This window comes from Rhinichthys klamathensis, unplaced genomic scaffold, assembly GCF_029890125.1.
Source record: "Rhinichthys klamathensis goyatoka isolate OS25496 unplaced genomic scaffold, OSU_Roscu_1.1 h1tg000165l_1, whole genome shotgun sequence".
Classification (NCBI taxonomy): Eukaryota; Metazoa; Chordata; class Actinopteri; order Cypriniformes; family Leuciscidae; genus Rhinichthys; species Rhinichthys klamathensis.
The window spans coordinates 4,473,332-4,489,272 of record NW_026606697.1 but is presented as its reverse complement, the minus strand read 5'-3'; the positions used below and the strand labels follow the sequence as shown (position 1 = coordinate 4,489,272).

The window sequence follows — 15,941 nt, the reverse complement described above, 5'->3', positions numbered from 1 at the left end:
AGGCATAATACCAAGTTTTAGAATTGAGATCAGGCTATGTTTGACTTGTTTACTATTGCTATCCAGTTAACAACCGATAAAACAATGTTAAGCACAACAAAGGAGAACACATAAACAGCTAACTTGATTGTTTCAATGATGAAAAGTAAGGATGGCTTACACTGGAAAGATGGGGATTTGCCACCACGTTCGGTAAGAGGAGAGTTAAAGCAGAACTAAGTAGGAATTCCGTTTTTGTCAAACAGCGACCCCTAGAGTCGCTGTGGAGTACTTGTACTGTCGTGAATAGCACTCACGCAGAGATGGCTCGCACTCACGGCCTGATCCCCTCCCCCTGTACACCGGTACCTGTTCAGTAGGATTGACGCTGTAACGAGTGGAAATAAGGTATGGCCCCTTTAAGAGCTGCGCGCGCCCTGTTTAACTGTCGGCAGTCTGTATTGTATGTGCGCCTCGAACACCACATGTATACGGCGCCGGGTTATTTCTGTTTGATGCTCATTTTATCAGAATTTTATCAGATCTGTTTTTTGCCGTAAAACAATTCGTTACCTCGCGAGACCTGATATCACATGATACTTCCTAACACTGCGGCCCGCCGGCCCAAAGTTACAAGGGTGGTTTTGCGGCTCACAGGCACCAGGGGGGTGTGAGACGACCACCATTCAACACGAAATCAGTAATATAAACATTACAATGACTCCAAAGCTGTTCGGTTAAGGTAAAAAAGTTACTTAGTTCACCTTTAACCTTGTTTAAGCCTGCATAGCCTACATGAGCTACATGAGCTATCCTGTTCCAGACAGATCAACCCGTTCACACTAAATACGTCTCTATATGATGGCCATGAAAAGAGACTGTGAACGCATTGAATAGGATATGTTTAGTTGGTGAATAGCATAGGCTAAACAGCGATAATGTTAAGCGCAACAGAATGAAATATAATATTCAGAAGTAAACAGCGTAGCTGAGTTACAGATTCAGTTAACATCCACAAATGAACGCTACGCTTGAGCAAACAGTTTGTGAATAGACTACTACAAATGATGGCTGTGAATAAAATATAATATTCAGAAGTAAACAGTGTAGCTGACTTAATGTTTAGCTGACAGAGTGTTTATGTCAGAATGTTTATTTTTAAACCACAACCTTCTAAACATCATCTAAACATCTTCAATGTGTGCTTCTTTTACATATTTAACGATATATTTTGTATTTCTAATCCAAAGAACGTCAAACTTGGCACTTACTCGTGCCCGTAGCAAGACACCTGTCAAGTTTGAAATCCATTGGACAAACGGATCGAGAGATATACGAACAACGGGCACACAGACAGACATTCTTGTATTTATAGATAAACATTTATGAATAGATATTTAGAGATTGAGTTTTTCTGGATATTGTACTTCAAGTATAGCAAATTTGGTGAAACAAATAAATGCACCAAAGAAGCTTCCTAAAATTCGGGGCGTGGGGGGGGGGAGGTTGGGGGGGGTTTATACAAAAGTTCCACTGATTAAAGTAAAGTAGCCTATAGTAAAAGTCTTTGGACTTAAATCTGTCAGAAAACAATAAAACATACCTTTATCTGATGATGTTTGGGATGCAGGCTATTGTTGCAAGATAATGTATACTGAAATAGTGAATCAGTGTTATTACATAGCCATTGTCTTTAGCCATAAATTGTGGTAAATATGAATTATGTTGTTACAATGCTATTCGTCTGTGAATTTAATCAGCCCAGTGACAGCAGATGAAAATGATCTGTTTATATAACACAAGTGCTAATTAATGTGTTGTCATTGATAAATAAATACACAGTTTGTCTATATATATTTTTTTTATTATACATGCATTCATATAAGACATGTACAATTACAATATAAATATTTAAATATTTGAAATTACACAAAATTTTGCAAATATGCTACATAAATAGTCAATTTGGTCTGGATCCGACTGTTGGTTGTTGACTTTGATTGCCGTCCGCTGCTTTTTTTTGTGGGTGTGACCTCTCCACTCCTGCACTGTCCTGTTGAAGGAACAGACATAATCATCTAACGCTGACCAGATTTAATGAGTTATTCTTAAAGAAAATAGAAAGGAAAATTGCTTCTACCATTTCGATATGATGGGACTGAATTGAAAAGGATATGATTCGCATGATCATCCCAGATTGAATTATTAAAGTATTTAGTTTCTAAATCTTAGTAAAATTGAGAGATAGGAGGGTCTAACCAATGCTCTTTTCCGGGTCGGCTGGGAACTGGGCCGAAGTCTGTTCCAATTTCTCCGGTTCGGTTGTGAAGTGGTTATCTGAGGGGCTGGATGGTTGTAGCGCCTCAGTTCCACACAAAGTAGTTTTTGTGGAGGTGCCTGACGCAGACCTGCGTTGTCCTGTTGAAAGAACAGATATAATCGTGCAATGCTGGGCAGGTTTCTTAGACTAAATCTAAAGGGCGTATCTTTTTTTATCATTTTGCAATATAAAAGGATTTTAAATTGAGGACCTAGAAAACATAGTAGCATAGAAAAGCAATGTTTATTTGTTTGAATACATTTTAAAATAAGTTTAAACAAGATATATAAGGGACTTACAGAAGCTTCTGTGCTCCATAGACACACCCTCTTACTCCATCTGGACATGGGTGCTCCCTCGGGAGACCTGGCTGGAGCAAGTGTTCTCTGTGGGGTCTTGGCAGGCACAGACACTCCCTTTTGGCTATACTTCTGCCTCTGCTGCTGCCCCCACTGTTCCCTCAACTTCTCCCTCTGCTGCCTAGGTATCCTGAGGTTTGTGGAAGGCACACGCACTGGGGCATTTAGCAAATGGTGCCTCAGCAGCTCAGGGTTTTTAGAATATCTCTTCTCAGGGATCTTGTCAGGAACAAGTGCTCCCTGTGCACAACGATCTCAGGCTCAGGGAACTTTCGTTTTGCCTCTTTGAGATGTTGTCAGGCATGGGTGGTCCCTGCAGAAAAGCTAGAGGCTTCTGGTGCAGCAGCTCCTGCCTTATTGGCTCAGGGTTCTTTCGCTTTGGCCAAGCTCTGATCTTGTCCTGCATGGGTACTCCATGTGAGGAGCATGTGAGCACCTTTGAAGCAGCCACTGGTGCCCTCTGTAGAGAATGGATGGGCATGGGTGTTTCAAAAGATGCCTTTTTCAGATGTTTAGCCAAATGTTCAGGGATCCTGAGTTTTCCTCTTTGTAGGGACCCTATGGGCTCAGGTGCTTCCTTTGGGGATGCATCAGGCACAGATGCTATCTGTGGCTTTTTCTGCCTCCACTTTCTCCTCTGGTCCATGGCCATTGTTGCATCAGAGAAACTTGAATGCTGAGCTTTCTCCGATGCATCACTGAAGACCAGGGATGAGGTGAGGTCCTCTTTTTTAGAACTGGGAGAGTTCTGCTGGGACCTGACGAGCATACATTCTCCCTGTGTGGACCTGTCAGGCACAGGTGCTTTCGATGTCTGCTGCCTCCACTGCTTTGTGGTCTTCAGTTCTCCCTCCTCATATTTCCCAGGCCTCCGCTTTCTCCGCTGCCTTGTGGTCTTAGAAGCATCACCGAAAACCAGGGATGAGGTGAGGTCCCCCTTCTCAAAACTGGCAGGCAAAGGTGCTCCCTGTGTGGATCTGGAAGAAAAGGTTGCTCCCTGCGTCCTCTTCTGCCTCCGCTGCGGTGTGGTCTTCAGTGTTGCATCTGAGAAGCCCGAGTGCTGGGAATGAGCCTTCTCAGATGCATCACTGAAGACCATGGATAAGGTGAGGTTCCCCTTCTTAGAACTGGCGGGCACAGGTGCTCCCTGTTTGGACCTGGCAGAAAAGGTTGCTCCCTGCGTCGTCTTCTGCCTCCACTGCTTTGTGATCTTCCGTGTTGAACCTGAGAAGCCCGAGTGCTGGGAATGAGCCTTCTCAGATGCATCACTGAAGACCAGGGATGAGGGGCATGATATTTCTCCTGCCTCCACTGTTTCCCCCCACTGGCCTGAGATGAGGTCCCCATACTCAGAATCCTCAGATATGGGGTCTGAAACGTCCATTATCGCCCACCACCGCCCCGCAGCGAGGGCCGTAGTGAGCTCATCTGAGAATTCAGTAGATGAGTACTGCTCTGCACTCTCAAAAATGGTGGGGATGGTTGACATACTCATATTGATGTTAGATATGATGTAGAAAATGAACTATAAGTGAACAATCCTTTTTGCAATATATAACTGTGAAACACTATGAAAGAAAGAGAAAGGGAAGAGATGATTTGAGTAAACATACAGTACAAGAACCTGAAAGCTTGTTGTCTTAAGCCCAACGTAAATTTATGTCGTCTGCATTCTGCAATTTTTGTCATCTGAAGTTCCACGGACATCCGTGTGTAGCCCAATTTTTGTGTTCACACTAACAAATAGCTGTGCGGACATGACTATGCGCAAGATGGAGCGAAACGCGGAAAATCAAGTAGGCTATACCCGGGTCTTAATTTTCGGAAAAAAAATTATTAAAAAAATGTATAGTGTATGCCGAGTGTCGATCCATCAAGGCAAGGGAGTACTTGTAATGTATTTAAAATAATGAAGCTAAAAAAGTTAATTGTTATTTTTATCAATTTCCCTACTAATGTGCATTTACCATAACTCAGATACATAAATGTATATAGTAATTTTTTATTATGCCAAATTTATTAGGCAAATTTGATTGATTAAACGTACGAATCAGCTTAAGGCCAATAAGTTTTCAGTATCACTTTAGTGTGTTATCAGATCTGCTATCGTTTTGTCAATGAAATATAAATTATCAACAATTATATATATATATATATATATATATATATATATATATATAAAGATTTGATCATCATTGATTTACATATCATCTTCTCATTTCCACACAAACCGCCACAGTGTAGCCTACCATGCCTATTTATTTATCTAAATGTAGCTATACAGCAAATCGAGACAATAACATTCCACCATTTAAGCAGATTTTTCTGCAAATTATGAAAAGATTCAAATTCAGATCCCCAAACCCGTGTAAAAAGCATACTCACACAGTCGCCGACTCGCTACAAAAAGAATAAATCCGCTGCACTCATTATACTCACCGAACGTTCTGAGGAATGCGGCGATCATTATGACGTAACAATCGACCACGCGAGTTTGTGAGGGATAGGAGAAGGCTGTTGTATTAAAAGTGAACATGCAATACAAACAAAGACTGACTTAACATTTTTAATGCATGTTAGTTGATACAAAAACTAGCACTGTTTATTGTTTATTTTAAGCATTTGCAGCTGGTGCATATAGGCCTAAAAGTGAAGCTGTGGATGGGCAATTCATTTTATTATTAAGCACAGACCACTGAAACATCAACATCACTGAAATTAATCAACAGATATTACAATAAAAGCACATTTCTGAAACAGAATATAGGCCTAATTCACAAAAAAAGTTCCTGTAGGCTATCCTTGTTTTTTCTTCTATTTAACAATAGTTAAGCAACAGATCAGACGAGAAAGAGTGCTGTCCCGAACATCAGGACGTTGGTTTTATATTAAGTCGTAAATATAACATGACTTTCATTTTGCCTTCATCGCCAACGAAAATAGTTCCAAATAAATCTATAAATCGTTGCGCATCTTTGAGAAACAGTTTCCCTGACTGATGCTCTCGAAGCGCAGACAAAGGAGCGAAACATAACGATGTCTCTTGTCAAAAAACGGCTTCTTTCGGCAGGTTATTTTCGCTGTAGGCTATATGGAAAAAGCTGATAAAGACACAAAAGCTTATCAAAAAATATTTCATATCCTATCTAAAAAGTGTGCATCATGCCTGACACCTACATGAACAATTTGCAGTTGGTTTTATGACTTTAAGTCATTCTCTTCAAATGCTAGAAGTTAGAAACGTGTGTACCAATGTCGTGTAACTTTAGAGACGGTCCCTAAATGTGCGAATGTCGAATATCCAGTGTAAAGACAATTTTATGCCAGTATTCCACTGGGAATAGTTCAGCGTGAAACTTTGCGCGTAGCCTATAGGCTATTCTGAGTCCACATGCCTGTCATATCTGGTATAGTATAGCCTACATCCCCAGTAAGGTGGGAGTTTGGTCTTTTTTATTACTGTATTATTCCATTAAGCGTTAAGCCTGTTTTAAGGCCAATTTATACTTCTGCGTCGAGTGTACGCCGTAGTGTACGGCGTAGGCTACGCACGTAGGCAACGCCGTCATGAGCATTTATACTTCTGCGTTTAGGTCTGCGTTGCTCTGCAGTACAGCGCCGAAACGCTAGTTGGCGGCGGAGGGTTTTAATGTTCCACTGTGTTTAGATTCCTCGCGGCAAGAAGAAGAAGATTCCTCGCGGCTGTTTTGAGTTTAGGTTACTACAAGCAATGGCGACTGAAAGAGAGCAGATCATCTTGGAGTTGGAGCTTATCGAGGTGGAAAAGGTAAATTTTTAGTTTTTTTAACAGTTTCGCTGTACTTAGAATTGAAAAATGGCGGGCGGTGCAGAAGAACACGCCGGAAATGCATAGGAGGAAACGCGATGCTACCAAGCCGACCAATCACAGATCTTGCGGTCCGCGTCGTCGCGACGTGTAGTTACATTTTTGAGGAGGTGCGCGTCAGGTTACGGCGAAGGGTACGGCGTATGGTACGCGTCTGTGCGTATGCTACGCCGTAACTACTGCGCGCACCCGACGCAGAAGTATAAATTGGCCTTTATGCTTCTGCGTCGAATCGACGGCGTACCCCCGCAGAGCCCTCTGCGTCGCCGCGAACCCCTCTCCGACCCCTCCGCCGTAGCTCGACGTGCACCTCCAAAAAATTGTAACTACGCGTCGAGGCGACGCAGACCGCAAGGGCTGTGATTGGTCAGATTATACATCATTTCGGGAGTGTAGCTTTTCCGGTTTCCCCCTCCCGCTATACCGCCATTTTTAAAGTGCGCAGTTTGTTTCAACGATGTATCACGTTGAGGAACGATTAAATCACTTCTGCGATTAAACATTTGCAATAAAATAATTTGTTGTTCAACGTCGATTAGTTCCAGCTGCAACAACATTCTCTCTTTCGCTCGCCATTACGCGCGTTTCCATTACAGATTTGCGCAAAACTTTTGCCTTTTTTTCTAAATGTCGATAAAAAACTATTGCCAAATGACCGATGTTATGCGACTAAACGTCTTTTTTTCCATAATCATTCCAAAAATCATGGCAACGGACGTTGGTAGCCACCGCACTAGACATTATTATTATTAATGGAAGGAGACGCATTAATGGCATTAATTAATGGCAGGGAAAGACACGGAGTTCTCCCTCATTTCAGCTCCGAGGTCTTGATTGTGGCATTTCTTTGAGGTTTAGAGTCCAGTAGGCTATTCCTGTAATTATTGTTTCTTTTATGAATTTTATGAATCCATTCGTTTTACCCAGAGCCGGACAGTAACGGAGTACATTTACTTGAGTACAGTACTTAAGTACAATTTTGAGGGATCTGTACTTTACTCGAGTATCATTTTTGGGAAGTACTCATGACTATACTCAAGTACATTTGAGAGGCAAATATTGTACTCTTTACTCCAATACATTTCTATCCATAACCGTGAGTACCTGAGTAAAAAACTCGGAAACCCTCAATTTGTTGTTTCCCTCTCAAACGTGATTGGATTGTGCAGGCGCCACTGATTGGGACAGCCTATCAGCAATCACTTTCAGCTTTCCGCCAAAGTCAACTCCATGGTCAGATTTTATATTACACATTAATGTAAGCCAAGCATTTGGTTTGATGTTCTTGAGTATGCGGTGTGTTTAACACAGTCAGGTTCAAATGTGGCAGTGGCGTAGCCACGAGGGATTTCTGATTTCTTAAAAAAAGGGGATGCAAAATATATTTTTACTGATTATGTGAATTACACTGCGCAAACCAAAGTATGGCTACTACCCAGCGAATGAAGAAGGGTTGGCGCTCAGTCTCCACAGTACATAAAATATTAATTTTGTTTTAGTTGATTTTTCGGGTTTGCATTTATGAGGAAAAAACAATGTTATGGACGTGTTCTCCGTTACGGACGTGAGCGCTCTGAAAGTGGCACTAAAAAATGCTTTAAAACTTTCACAGAGACATCAAACAGAAAACACAAAACCTTTCTTTAACCTGAATTTCGTTTTGCATTAATTGTATCTTAATTTGAATCAATTTTTCATCAACCAATTGCCTGGGTTTAATAAATAAGAAGTAAATAGCAGACGATAGATAAGAAACGGAGGCGCCGGCACGTGAACTGGATCTCGTCTCATAAATGAACCGAAACTCAGTGTATAAGGTAGCCTACTTGCCTCACAGATATGTCTACTTTTAAACAGAAAAATTCAAAACGAAAGAAAACAGATTACAGACTGCTCTCTGCTTATGTAATCCGTATGAAATGTGCATTTCTCTCTGGCGCGTTCACTACTGAAGATCGCGAGTCAGCATCGTCAACTTCATCTAGCCGACACTGACAAAGAAAACACTTGTTTATTAACAAGTGTTTATTAATAAACAATTAAAATATCTCCTTGCTATATTTTACATATTCATAATCATTCCTTTTGCCGGTTCTTTGTGACAGCTTTTAGGTGCTTTATTGGCAGCGCCACCCTTACATGTGGTGTGTGTGTGTATGTGTGTGTGTGTGTGTGTGTTGTCCCCGCATTTAAAGATGGGACCCCCCAAAAATTTAATTAAATTAAATAAAGCAACATGGTAAAAAGATGAAAATGACTTGATTTTACTTTCAATTCCTTTTACATTCTCCAAGGTATTAACATTAACATTTTTCATAACTCCATGTAGGACGTTTCTGTGCATAAATGTAAGCACTGTGGCAGTAGATTAGTAATGCAATATTTAGAAAATCTACTCTTGTACTCTTGATACTCAAGTACTTTTAAAAACAAGTACTTTAGTACTTTTACTTAAGTAGACATCTGAATGTAGTACTTTTACTTGTACTTGAGTAAAATTTAGCAAGGGCTATCTGTACTTTTACTCAAGTAACAAAGCTCTGTACTCTGTCCGCCTCTGGTTTTACCTTATTTAACCCGTAATTGCAAAACGAAAAATGAACGGTTGTTGTATTTTTGAAACGCAAAGTTGAACACCAAAATTTAAATTTGAACTGTACACCAAATGCTGAAAAAAAAAAATATCAACGAATTTTCAGATAGGCCTAATTGTTTATGATTTTTTTGCCCCTTTATTAAACATTTAAAATGTTCACAAATTAATATAGAAAAAATGTAGATTTTACTGGTTTTCTAAGGCCAAATTAGAACCTGGAAATAATATTTTTCCCGGAGTGCTGAATGAGAAGAGCCATAACCACAGAGCCTACAGAAAGGTGATTTATAGGTGAGATATAGGTTATAATAAATGTTTCTGAAAAAATAACGAGGCATTTTAATTGTGTATTAATAAACTATTGTTTTCTAAATCAATGTCGGCTAAAAACATATCTCCATCTCCGGATGCACCTTTAGAGAGAAATGCACCTTTCATACGGATTACATAATCAGAAGGTATTAGCTTTCGATTCGAATTTGTTCGTTTTAAAGTGGACATTTCAATAGCCTACATAGGCTATTTTTGTTTCAGTTCTCGCGCTTCAGTTCACGGAGACCATGAAAGCGCGCCTGATTGTTTTATTTTATTTTACAAAAGCAAAACGTTTTGTTATTGTGAGTTTACGCAAATAAAAGAAGTTGCGAATAATGTATTATTATTTTCTGTATGACCAGAAATGATTGAGTATTTTAAGTAGTTTCCACCGTTGATAGGAAAACGCAAGTGTTCGCGCCCGAGCCTCCCTGCCATCCAGTGCGCGCTCCGCACTCTGCACACACACTTGGATATGCGTCAAAAGCAACACTTTACCTCAGAGCGTCCCGCCGAATGATTTGAGAATAGGCCTATCACCTGAAAATCCGTTAACATCAGCCATTTTCATTCAAGCAGCTAATTTATGTAAATGAATGTAGAACTAAATGTATATTGCTGCACAGGGTGAATTCATAGGCTATACATTAACGACGATTTGAGACAAATAAATGTAAATTTACTAATATAAAACTATGTAAATGGCGCTCTGTGGCGCGGCAGGATTTTGAACAAGGTCCTGCATGGGGCTTCATTTATAACCGTTGCCTACGCACAAAACAGGCCCTGAAAGAGGCGTACGCCACTTCCGACGCATATAAGTTGTAATTTATAAAAAACAAACTTGATGGGAAAATTTGCGCACCTGCACGCAAACGTTTCGGAGACGGAGCAGTTTGGCGACACCGATGGTGAGCTGGAGTTAAATGTCTTTTTGCTCACTTTTAGACCGAAAATCTATATAGGCCTACAGAAAATTATACATAAAGAAATATAATTTCACTCACCAAGCCTATCACTGGAAGCAAATATCCATCCCCTTTTAAAATGTCCGCACCAGCGAGCGCGTTGGGCCGTAGAGTAGCTACCCACACAGCAGGAGACTCCTAAGCGGATCCGCGTTCAAGTCGCCAAACCCGCGTAACTGTCACATTCGTTTTGGGGCCGCCCAGAGGATCAGCTCCGCCTCCGGGAGGCGCCGTAAATTCTACTGTCAAACAACGGATCCAGTGCGGACCCATGTCGGATCCTAGGACGCGGACGCGCCTTTACTGTAACGGTTGAACTACAGCACACCAAGAGCCGATCATCAGTCGAGACTTTCTTTGCTGGGACACGGTTGCGCTGAACCCTCTTTTGAGTAAGTAAGTTATTTATATATGTATATAAGTTATATATTGCGACATTGACTGTAAACATTGTTTTTTTTATCATCATGTAAATGATTGTAATGTCGTTGTTTGAAATTATTGACAACTTTAACATGTTCACTCGTGGATAATGATTTAGCGCTAGCTTCTAGCTAGCTGTGCATTACATAGTTTAACAACAAATCAAAACGCTAAGTGAACATTATTAGCTAACGTTATGTTTATCATGTTGGTTTTAAAACAGTATCGTTAATACAGCGTGTCGGAGCAGCGTCTCCTGCAGCGGGGAGTCACAGGCAGAGGGTCCCTGCAGCGTTCGCTAACGTTAGCTTCTTGTCTGGGGACTGATAGCAGTAAACACTAAATTCATCAAATTCATAAATAAATTTATTTTCCAATAAACTGTAACGTTAGCTGTCATATTTCACGGTAACGCTACCCACGTGAGTGCGGATTTCAACGCTGTTTGTCACTTTGCCTATAGGCAAATATATTATAATATATTATATACACTATAAATACGTTTGACAAGTAGTAGGCCTAGCAGCTACTCGCCCTGTTGTTAATTTGGTTGCCATGACTTCGCGTGGGACGACGTCCTGTCAGTTGCTCGAGAGGGAGGGGATGACAGCTTATTTGACACATAAAAGTCTTTTTCCGTATTGAACTGATCCGGAACGCACTTTGTTCCGTATTTTTGAGAATCAATTTCAGTGCAAATCCATGACAGACACATATAGCTTCTAAAATATAAATGTCAGACAGACTATGAATGAACGAAGACCTGCTATAATGGAAAATTCGGGGACCTGGCGCCCCCTTGGCTGGCTCTGACGTGTAATGACGTAGAGTTGGCTCATTGGTCGCACGCAGCTCGCACGTCAGAGGCGCCCGCGCCATTGGTTGTGCTGTTGCCGCTGCTTTCCACTGCACACGACAGATCGCATACGATTGTCGTATTTCGCCTCCTAGTGTCAGTCGAACGGAACTTTGAAATTGGTCGTGAAGCAACCGTTAAGTTACCCTCGGATATTCACAATGGTTAAATTAATGATTTTTAATGAATGTGCTGTAATGCATGCATGAATATCCACACAAAACAAATGACCCTCAATACATCTAAAATAAAAACATTGTAGATTTTATAGAGCTAATCGATATAATTATTGATTTAATAATTTTTTTTTTAAATCTGCCATAATTATTAATAACCGTCATTTGACAGAAATAGCGTTTACAGAATAAAAATGATGCACTTGTTTATACAAAAACAGGTAATTGGTGAAATGTGCTGTCAGTTATTAAAATTGCATATTACATGTGCATCAGACACCTGTGTGTGTTTACAGGGGATTCACGAGAGAGACGGACATTTTGCAGGCCATGCAGCAGTGAAGAAATGGACCAAAACAGTGGATCTCTTCCTCTATGATCTAGTTCTTGTTCCTTTGCACCTTGACTTGCACTGGGCTTTGGCTGTAAGTAATTTATGAATAGTAATGCCTTTGTAACACATTGTTTCCATATTTATACTGTATGATTAAAAGTGTAAAAATTTTATATTTACCTTTACACTATTTTTTTTTACCTTTGACCTCCATTGCTTATCACCAGGTAATTTATTTCCAGTGCTATGACTCCATGGTCAGAGACATGATGAGATCTGCCAGATATTGTTGTGAGTTATGTCCAATTAGAACTTTGGTTTTAACCTGAAACGGCTTTGAAGGCATGTATGCATGTCTCGTGTGATTATTTAACAGGAAATACCTCATGGAGGAGAACAAAATCAAAAAAGCCTGCTGCTTTGAGGCTTCCAGATGGACCATCGGCCGAATAAGAACCAACGTATGCATGCCCTCATATAATAAGTTATACAAATATTCTTTAAACTGTGCCCTTTTGTTTACCGTTATACTTACTTGGAATTTTGTTTCTAGGCAATTCCCAAACAGCCAAATGGAAATGACTGTGGTGCTTTTATCTGCAAATATGCAGACTTCCTTTCTCAAGGAAAGCCACTTACTTTCAGACCGGTACATGACCAAGCTAAGCTACAATATTTATATTTCTCACAAACCTGATTCTTAACACTTGTTTGACTTTATGGTAACACTTTAGAATACTGTTTCTTACTTACTGCATAACTAATAAGGAATTAGGTCATTCTTTATTAACGCTTAAGTCACTACTGTTAACTACTAAGGAAGATGTGTTAACTAATCAGTATGTAATATAATTTTATGATTGTGTTAATATCTGTCTGTTTGATTACAGGTGCTGTGAGAAAAAACTCGGTGACGCGGTCAGCCACAGATGCGGAGGTCACCAAGCATGCTATCCTCCATCCACACAAACTGAGTAATAGGAGAAATGATTACATTAAACCATCTTTTTATTGAACTTCTTGTTGTTCACCAGTTATTCATTTTCTGATATTTTAGCTGTACATAGTGCTGTATTTCATTGAAGTTGTAGCCTAATAGATCAAATATGTTATGTTTACACCGACCTAGGCCTATAAAGCACTAAATTAGGTTTTGACCACAAAATGAATGTAGATTAGCCTGGCCCACATAGGCTACTTAACAAACCAGAATAGGTTATAACCTATAACTTTCCATAAATGTAAATTTTATATTTCCATTGAGTAGTGATTACTTTTGTACAGTAAATTGATGTCTTGTATCGAAACTTTTATGTTAGGCCTATTTACAATATTGTTAGGTTAAAAATACAAGGCGATGCAGATTTAAGCTTAGGTCTATATTGCTGTAGTAGCCTACTAGCCTAGGCTAGCCCTATAGTTTTTGGTTTTATCCTATAGTTTAGTTTATCCTATTTTATCCTACAGCAAGAACAGAAGGGATTTTAAAAATTAGATAAACGGGTCCAAAACGGACCCGGGCCAGATGAGCCAGAATTTTATGAGTCCGTTGCGGGTCCGCGGCGGATGTATGTATCAATTTGCGGGTCCCAAACGGACCCGCCGCAGAGGTAAGGTTTTAATGGCGGATGCGGAGCGGATGCAACGCGGAGCCACTGCGGGTCCGCGATCCGCCTCCGTTGCGGATCCGTCACTGCGAGCAAGTGGACGCCGATACGGGTCCGTTTCGCGGGTCCGTTCCGGAAGCCGCGATACCTCCGCGGCAGATCCGCCGCGGAGTCCTTTTGCTGTGTGGGTAACGGCAGATGAAGTAAAACCTTAAATCTTCAGTATGAGTCCTAATCATAAATACAGTGCATTTTCACAATAACAGTTTAAATAAATAAAATAATCTAAACTATGTTTTACTTCTGATATAAACATAGATTAAATATGCCATTCTCATTAATGGAGTGAAACGTGAAATCATTACCGAGAAGTTATAGCCTAAAACATTTTCATATTTGTTACGTCCACCCGTCTAGGGTAGGCTAGAGGAGAACGAACAGAAATACGTAAACATAAATAATCGACTTCAGAGCCCCCGTCTCCCGTCCCAGTATTGATCCAACACAAAACGATTTTCCAAATCAAAAAGGAATTTATTCAGGAAACATAAGTAATGAAGAACTCAAGACTTTACAAAGGAAGAAAAATTACCTCAGGAGGAGGCTAATGCCAAAATAACAAACAAAACAAGTCTAACTATTTTTAACAACTAAATAACCTAAACACCAAAATAATGATGTAAATAAAAGACAATACTAAACCTAACTTCCTCTCACAATATAAACAGGAGAAAAACAAGACAAATTAAATGGCGCCTACCTCCCTACACCTTCCTTAACTGAAAAATACTAAAGAAACAATACAACAAAAAAAAACTTGAAGAAAATAACCCACCCTGCACTCAGGGAGTAAACAAAAGAAAAAGAAAACCTATAACAGTCCAAACAACATTGCACTGATCTCTCACCTCAGTAAGAAGGTTTACTTAAGACACAAACACAACATAGGGAGAACTTCAACACATGACTGGAACAGGAGAAAGGGTCTCTTCAGAAGAGAGACGGAGGAGAAAACCTCCCGCCTCTGGAGCACTGCAGAACTGGTCAGCTTTTATACCAAGCACACGCCGGCAAGAGCGAATCAGCATAGGGAGCTACACAGGTGCGCTGATTACCCACAGGTGCCACTACTTAACCTATGGGAGATCAGAAACAACAAAAAGACAAGCACTCATAACACTGACAAGGATACGTACTTTGACGTAACACCCCCACACTCAAATTTACAATTCCACTGAATTGTAAAAAAAAACACAACAACTCATTAACCCATAGGATTATATACTCTAGATAAGGCATCCGCTACCACATTCTCAGAGCCTTTTTGATGTCGAATATCTAGGTTGTATTCCTGGAGTATTAAAGACCAGCGCATCAACCGTTGGTTAGCGTTGTACATCCTGGACAAAAATATAAGCGGGTTGTGGTCAGTGTACACAATTACAGGAGTGTTGCTACCTCCCACATAAACCTCAAAGTGTTGTAGAGCTAACATTAAAGCCAAAGCCTCCTTCTCGATGGTACTGTAATGAAGCTGACACTTTGACAATTTTTTTGAATAGTAGGATACAGGATGATCCACACCTCCAGAATCCTCCTGCATCAGCACCGCTCCAGCCCCCGTAGCACTAGCATCCACCTGTAACTTGAAAGGTAGATCGAAATCTGGTGCAGAGAGAACAGGAGCATTACAAAGAACATCTTTAGCTGCTAGAAATGCACATTCACACTCAGGAGTCCACACAAAACTCTTAGAAGCACTGAGTAGATCAGTTAGGGGAGACACAATGCAAGCAAAATTTCTACAGAATCCCCTATAATAACCGGTCATTCCCAAAAACCGGCTTAATTGGCGTTTGTTTGTGGGAGTAGGGAACTCTAACATGGCAGTAATTTTAGCTTCAATTGGTCGCACTTGTCCCTGACCAACCTTCTTCCCAAGATAGGTCACAACTGCTTTTGTGAACTCACATTTTGTCAAATTCAATGTAAGGGAAGCCTTTTCCAAGCGTTGGAAAACACACTCAAGGGACTTTAGATGTTCTTGCCATCCATCAGAATAGATAACTATGTCATCCAGATACGCTGCACAATTTGGCACGTTAGCCAGTACTTTATGCATCAACCTCTGGAATGTCGCAGGTGCATTTCGCATCCCAAA

General features: G+C 40.4%; 1 protein-coding gene across 1 annotated transcript in view; it reads right to left on the bottom strand.

Moving 5' to 3' along the window:
• Positions 1-15,941, bottom strand: part of cd68 (CD68 molecule) — a 55,187-nt gene that overhangs the window by 24,703 nt on the left and 14,543 nt on the right. The gene's annotated exons all lie outside the window — the stretch shown is intronic.